The sequence below is a fragment of the Ischnura elegans genome, chromosome 1, assembly GCF_921293095.1.
Source record: "Ischnura elegans chromosome 1, ioIscEleg1.1, whole genome shotgun sequence".
In the NCBI taxonomy this organism is placed as follows: Eukaryota; Metazoa; Arthropoda; class Insecta; order Odonata; family Coenagrionidae; genus Ischnura; species Ischnura elegans.
In genome coordinates this window covers 50,271,676-50,278,443 of record NC_060246.1, presented here as the reverse complement: position 1 = coordinate 50,278,443, position 6,768 = coordinate 50,271,676, and positions in this window count along the sequence as shown.

The following is a 6,768-nucleotide window of genomic DNA, read 5'->3' as shown; positions in this document are numbered from 1 at the left end:
CTGCAGTGGACATTGAAACTGGTTCCCTAGCACAATGTGACGACAGCTAATGTTCATTCCATTCTCTTTGGGGAGCCATTTCGCCTGTCTCACTTTGTGGTATGAAACATTACACTACATAATAGTTCATCGTGGAGGTTTTCGGGGTTACTACTGCGTAGATTCATCTCCACAGACGACATATTGTTTGCATTCAGAGATGAATCTACGTGGTAGTAACCCCGAAAACCTCCACGCTGAATCCTCACTACACCACAAAAGCCTACACAAAGAACACTACGTAAGGATTTAATTCCTATACCAATATAAAGGGGATATGATCAATATTAGAATTTCTCTGTGTGTGCTAACTGGAGGTAATTTACTCCTAATATTAGTTAGCAGGTTATCCAAGTAGGCTATCTTTTGCTTGATGAGTTGAATGTCACTCTCATATTCATAAGTACTAAGACATTGAAAGATATATTTTGAAGGCAGACCTCATTACATCCAAGCTAAACTCGTCATTTCAGTGCAAGGGGTTAATTAGATTTTTTGTACTTAGTGTTCCATTATCATAGACTATGGTGACATCATGTATCTTCCAATAGTGTGCCCACAAAAATACAAGCTTATCTGCCCTCGACATTACGTGATTTGATTTGCTTTTTGTGCCTAATAAAATCCATTTTTTCCTGCGACAAGTAATTAGTAGTTATTCTTATGAAAAACAAAGATGAACTCATGTTTTTTTCCCATAACCCTTGCTTATACATACATAGATGATTATTTTAAGCTAAACCATGAGTCTGTATATACAAGGTCTTTCTCTGTGAATATATGCAAATGATAAGAGTCTAAGTGCAATTTTTTCATAAATTCTATTTATTTTTTTCAGCTTAACTATATTTTGCTGGGTTTATTTATTGATGGCCATGGGATCATTTTGGAGTTCTTAGCCACAGTAAAAAATCATGACTTGTCATCTAACAGGAAGGGAGTTAAGGATGGAAGTAAAAAATCACCATGCAATGCATGTTGTGGTAGTGTAGGGGTCATTACATTCAGCTCCTATCGACCCATTTCACTTATAAATCAGTTTGGCAAGGTTTTTGAATTAAATTTTTATAGAAGACTGACCTCTTATTTAGAGTCAAACAACTTCCTATCACCTTTTCAGTATGGCTTCCGCAAGTACAGATCTACCAGTCTTGCTATTGCCCAGGTAGTCAACAAAATTTTAACAGCACTAGACCGCAAAACGGAAGTACTTGGCATATTTTATGACTTCTCCAAGGCTTTCGATAGTGTCAACCACAATATCTTGCTGAATAAGTTACCCTCTTTTGGCATAAGAGGTATTCCCTATCACTGGGTAGAATCATATCTCTCCAATAGATCTCAAATTGTCTCAGTGGTGTCGAATGGTCATAAGTTCAATTCTCTTCCGAAATTTCTGACCCAAGGTGTTCCTCAAGGATCTATTCTTGGCCCAATTCTATTTTTATTATACATAAATGACCTCACCAACTTTGTATCCTCAGCAACTGGTATTCACCCAGTATTATATGCTGATGATGCCAATTTTATTATAACGTCCTCAACTGTCAAAGGGTTACATACAGCAGCCAACTTTGTCTCCGATCAGGTTCTTACTTGGTGTAAATTTAATTGTCGTAATCTCAATGTCACAAAATCCCAACTTATTTACTTCTCGAATTTCAATAAAACCCCTAGTTTGCTTAATGTTGACCTAAATGGAACATGTATTCCACAGGTTGACGACACCATGTTTCTGGGAATGAATATCGATGTGCATCTTTCCTGGGAAAAACTTGTCTCTAATCTAGCTGGTCATCTCAGCTCTAAGTGTTTCCTAATCAGATCAATTAGGTCCACTGTATCCATTGATGTTCTTCTAATTATTTACTATTGGGAATTCTACCCCCATTTACTATACACCATTCTACACTGGGGCTCTTCACCCCATGCAGTGACCATTTTTAAAATCCAAAAAAAGAGCTATACGTTTGATTGCAAACAAACCATGTAGAACCCCATGTCCCCCTCTGTTTAAATGTCTTCGCGTGATACCTATTCCCTGTGTCTACATACTTTTTGTTTTATTATATGCCAAGTCAAACTTTAAGGACTTTTCACTAAACTCGGATATTCATAACCAGGGTACTAGGCAGCAGGGAGACTTGCATGTCCCATTTATACGTACTAAGAAAGCTATCTGTGGCTTTAGAACAATGACTCTAAGGCTTTATAACAAGCTTCCGAAGAACCTAAAAGCTCCTATGAGTTTGTCGACTTTCAAAACTAAGAGTAAAAACTTTTTATTATCCAAATGTTTCTACTCCGTTGATGAATATTTATCTTTATAACTGCCTTTGAATTTTAACTGCCATTTTGTATGCAACTTGATTTTGTATTCATGACGTGCCATATACAATGTATGTACAATATGTACTTGTCGTCTGGCAAATAAATAAGTTATTATTATTATTACCAAATTTCAATTGCCCATGTATGTATATGTATTTAACTATTGACACTAAAATTTCAAATCTCCATTCATACAGAAATTAATGTCTGTAGTAAGTTTCGTGAAAATCCGAGTCAATTGGTTTCATTTGGTTGATTTGACGTGGAATGACTCCTATCTAGGGCATATTAACAATAATTTATTCACTGAAGGCAATACAGTTTCATAGTTTCGTCCAGTGGAATACATTTCATAAAGCATTAAAACACATAAAAAATGATGGCAATAGAACACAAATGACAATTAAAGATATATCAGGACAAAATATTAATCAGTGGTAAAGGCACAATATGTACATATATGTAAATGCTATAATTATGCTTACTCATTTAAGTTTTACCTTAACTAGAGCATAAAATTCATCAATATAATATAAAGGTTTTTTCATTCAAAAATTGTTGAGCTCAATTTTGAATTTATACAAATTGCTGATTTTCTTAATATTTTGAGGGAGTGAATTGTGGAGTTAGGCTCCTTTGTGATATGGACCCTCGGTATTTAGTGTGGTAAATGTAGTTTTGATGTGGATATCTAGGTTTGACCTGGTATGATGCTGGTGAATGTTGCAGTTTAACTCATGTGATTTCATATAATTTTTAACAAACAGAATGAGTGCAAAAATAAACAAAGAGGGTAGGGGCATTTACACTTGCACTAGCAAAAACACCTTTGTGATCTGAAAAGCCTGTGTTGAAAATTAAAGCACTACATTTACCTTTGCTTAAGTTAGTAATTATTTGATCAATGATTGTCACACTCGTTTTCGTAACTCTGGTAGGTTTGCTTAATAAGGCCTTAACCTGGAATGAATCCAAAACTGATTTATTTGTAAAACTTTTCCACAATGCTCTTGCAGGAAGTTAACATTGAGATCTCCACATATAATGATAGAATTCCCATTTTTTTTTTTTTTTTAGTTTCTCCGGTAGTATTGTTAGGTAATCAATAAAAGTATTAAAATTACCATCCAGAGATCTGTACAGACACACAATAAATATCTTAGATTTCAACAGTTTGATAATTGAAAATTCAAAATCTTTTTCAATTTGTATAAGGTCAGTAAGTCAATGGGTTTGAAGTTAATACCATTTTTGAGGAAAATACAAACCCCACCATTTTTGTACACACTTCTGCAAGAATAACTTCCAAGTGTGTAGCATGGAAAATTACTGGATACTATATCGCAGCTGTTGTGTGACCATTCTGGGTTTGGATACCTACAGTATCATTTGACGTACGACTTACCTGGGCAGGAGTGGCGTCAATTGATTGTGAACTGACTATAGGCTCGTAGCTAACATCCATGATGTCGACAGCAACATCAGCAACTTTTGGGATATTGACCCTCGACAAAACTTCACCCTGAGAGGAGCGGTTTCGAGGGAAATGGAATGGCCTGAAAGCCACATTCTCGGGCCACCAAGATTTTCTGAGAAGCAAGTGTTAGTCAGAATCCGCGGCGAAAACACAGAAGGAAGCGTAATTACCCTTCGCTTTGAGTTTCACCACTTCTAGATCACTTTTCACGGATCTTTGCAGGAAAGATCTTATTTCATCCTCGGTAGTGGTCATCAATTGGACTTTCCACACATGAATATGGCATTTTTTGCAGTACCCTTGAATGAGCAGTCCCTAAGGTCCTTGGCCTTTCGGTGTACATTTTTCCAGCGCTTGATTCACGAGTGCTTAACTTCTATGAAACCATCATTATCATTTGCATCGCTGGACCGAGATTTAGAATCAACCACTAATGTACGTGCACTTTCAAGGAAGAATCAGAACTAGGGAACACAGGTAACGTGTCTGAATGAAATTTGCGACGATCGTTAGCACCTTTGTTTTGATCACGTGGGCCGGAAGAGGCAACTTCACCGCTAACAACATTGCCAGCCTCTACAAAGGTAACTTTTTTCACCAATGGTGCCGAGTGAGATTATGGCATCGGACATGGTTCAGAGTCGGATGTAGGCTTCACGGTTGATTTTAATGCTGCTAAATCACTTTTTAATATTTCAATATTGGTCGCCATTTTGGCAGAGAAACCGTAGATTGGCGACAACGTAAACACTTCCAAAAAATGTCTCTATTGTCTTTTAGAGGTCAAAATCATTAATAGGAGAGGCTCGCACACTTCAATTGAAAAATGTACGAACAAATATCGCAGTTAAGCATTTGGTCCAACCGTTCGACAACTTTATCGCAGGAGCCACAGAGAATCTCATTGCCAAACCACGCCATCTTGCCAAAACTTCCTTGGCATAGCTGTTAATGATTGTACATCGTTGTTATTTGTTGGATTCCTTGGCTGTAAAGGCCTTCAGTGTACTGTTTCTGGGTTGGTGTGGATAAAAAAAATCCTCACTTCGTACTCTTACACAGATGCCGGCTGCCAGATTGCTGAAGAGGCAATATTTACTCAATGTGGCAGCAAATATGAGGAGGTGGTCAAATAATAGAAGAAGAACCCTTCTGGTCTGGCTCTTGCCAAACCTTCTTTCTAGCACACCTTTTAACTTCCCCTCCCTGCTCTGCACTTGCTCCATCCAAACCCTATGTTTCCTCTATCTCATCTAGATCCTTTCTCTCCTCACCCAACATGTCTAGCACTCAGTCATCCTCTTCCAATCCATCTACTTCACCTTCAAAAATGAGTATCTCCTCCACGCTCAAATTTCAAATGCTTTTAGTCTCTTCTCTTCCTCTTTCCTCAGCGTTCATATTTCTGCATAATTAAGACATATACTCTGGATCAGACTCTTCACTCAACTTTCCTTTAAAACTCCTTTGTGATACTTTCATCAGCTCATTTATTAACGCCGCCATGCTTTGGGAAGGAGGTATTCTTTTGTTTATATCCTTGGGACTATTTCTTCCATTTCTTCGTATGTTAAGTAGGGAGAGTGATATATACATATTTCACTCCTCTCACTTAACTCCTGCCTCTAACTCATCCCACTTCTCCCCCACCATTTCTTCAGTATACAGGTTATAGAGTGAAAGCAAAGTTGAACATCTCTATCTCTTTCATTGACCAATACTTGCCCACCCTAACTCTCCATACACTACCCTCATTAGCAGTTTAGCAGTCTGAGACATAAGTGAATAAGGAGTGAGTCGCCAATCCGTCCAATCTACCTCCGTTTGATTGGCTTACCTTGGCTACCTATACCTAGAGGTACCCGATCTACCTCTATTCTACCTTGAGAAAAGCCATTTACTCTGGCTGTTGGTGATTTTTTTTTGGTGTGCCCTCCATATTTGATCGGTTTTTGCACGACATTTTGTGGCCGTTGCTCTTGAGTTGCTGTCACTTTTTCATAGGGAATGAGGATAACCTAACTGTGGAGGGTATTTATATGGAAGGAAGTTTGCTTAATTTCAGGGTAGAATCCCACGTGCGGCTGATTTTTAAACCACAGTCCCTGCTGGAATTCTGTTCACATTTCCGTATCTCCAACGCCTCTCGTAATAGCCAGGAGTTTGTAGTTTGTCACTTTGGCAATTACTATTGTATTTTTGAAGTCAATCCTATCCCCCAAGGCTGCATACTCAGCTACTGCCGACTTCAATGGTTGTGCCAGCCGAATGGCACGGTTGTGCTCTTGTTTCCTTGTCTGTACGGAGTGACCAGTTTCGCCAACGTATTTCTTGGGGCAGTCTTGGCAGGGTATCTCATACTCTCCTTGTACTTGAAAAGGTGTTGTGTCCTTATTTTTAGTTTCATTTGTTAGGCAATTTTTTTGTATAATATGTGGTATAAAAATTGTTGAAAAATATGCAGGGCACACCTGAAAAACATCACCAACTGCTAAAATGACCCGCAAGAGCTTCAACCATTTACTTCACAGTTAAGTCTATCAACTGCTTTTTCAAAATCAATGAAGCAAGCTTAAAAGTTATGGTAATATTCCAGGTCCTCCCAAATAATTGTTTCCCCCACCTTCTTGTGTAGCCCTCTTCTGTTGCAAAAAATATTAGGCTATCGTACTCCCCGCATTCTTCAGCCTCATTCTTTTTCACTAGTAGAATTATAGATGTCTTCATGAAATACTCTGGCCAAAGACCTCTCCACATAGATTCTACAGACAAGTTAGTAAAACTCAATGCCTTCCCGAAATTCTTTAGAAGCTCACACAGAATACTGCCTAGGCCCACTGGTTTCCTCTTCTTTATATCCGGAGGGGCTCTTTGATTTTACTCTCTAAGATCACTGGTCTGAGATTGCCCTCATTCATGGC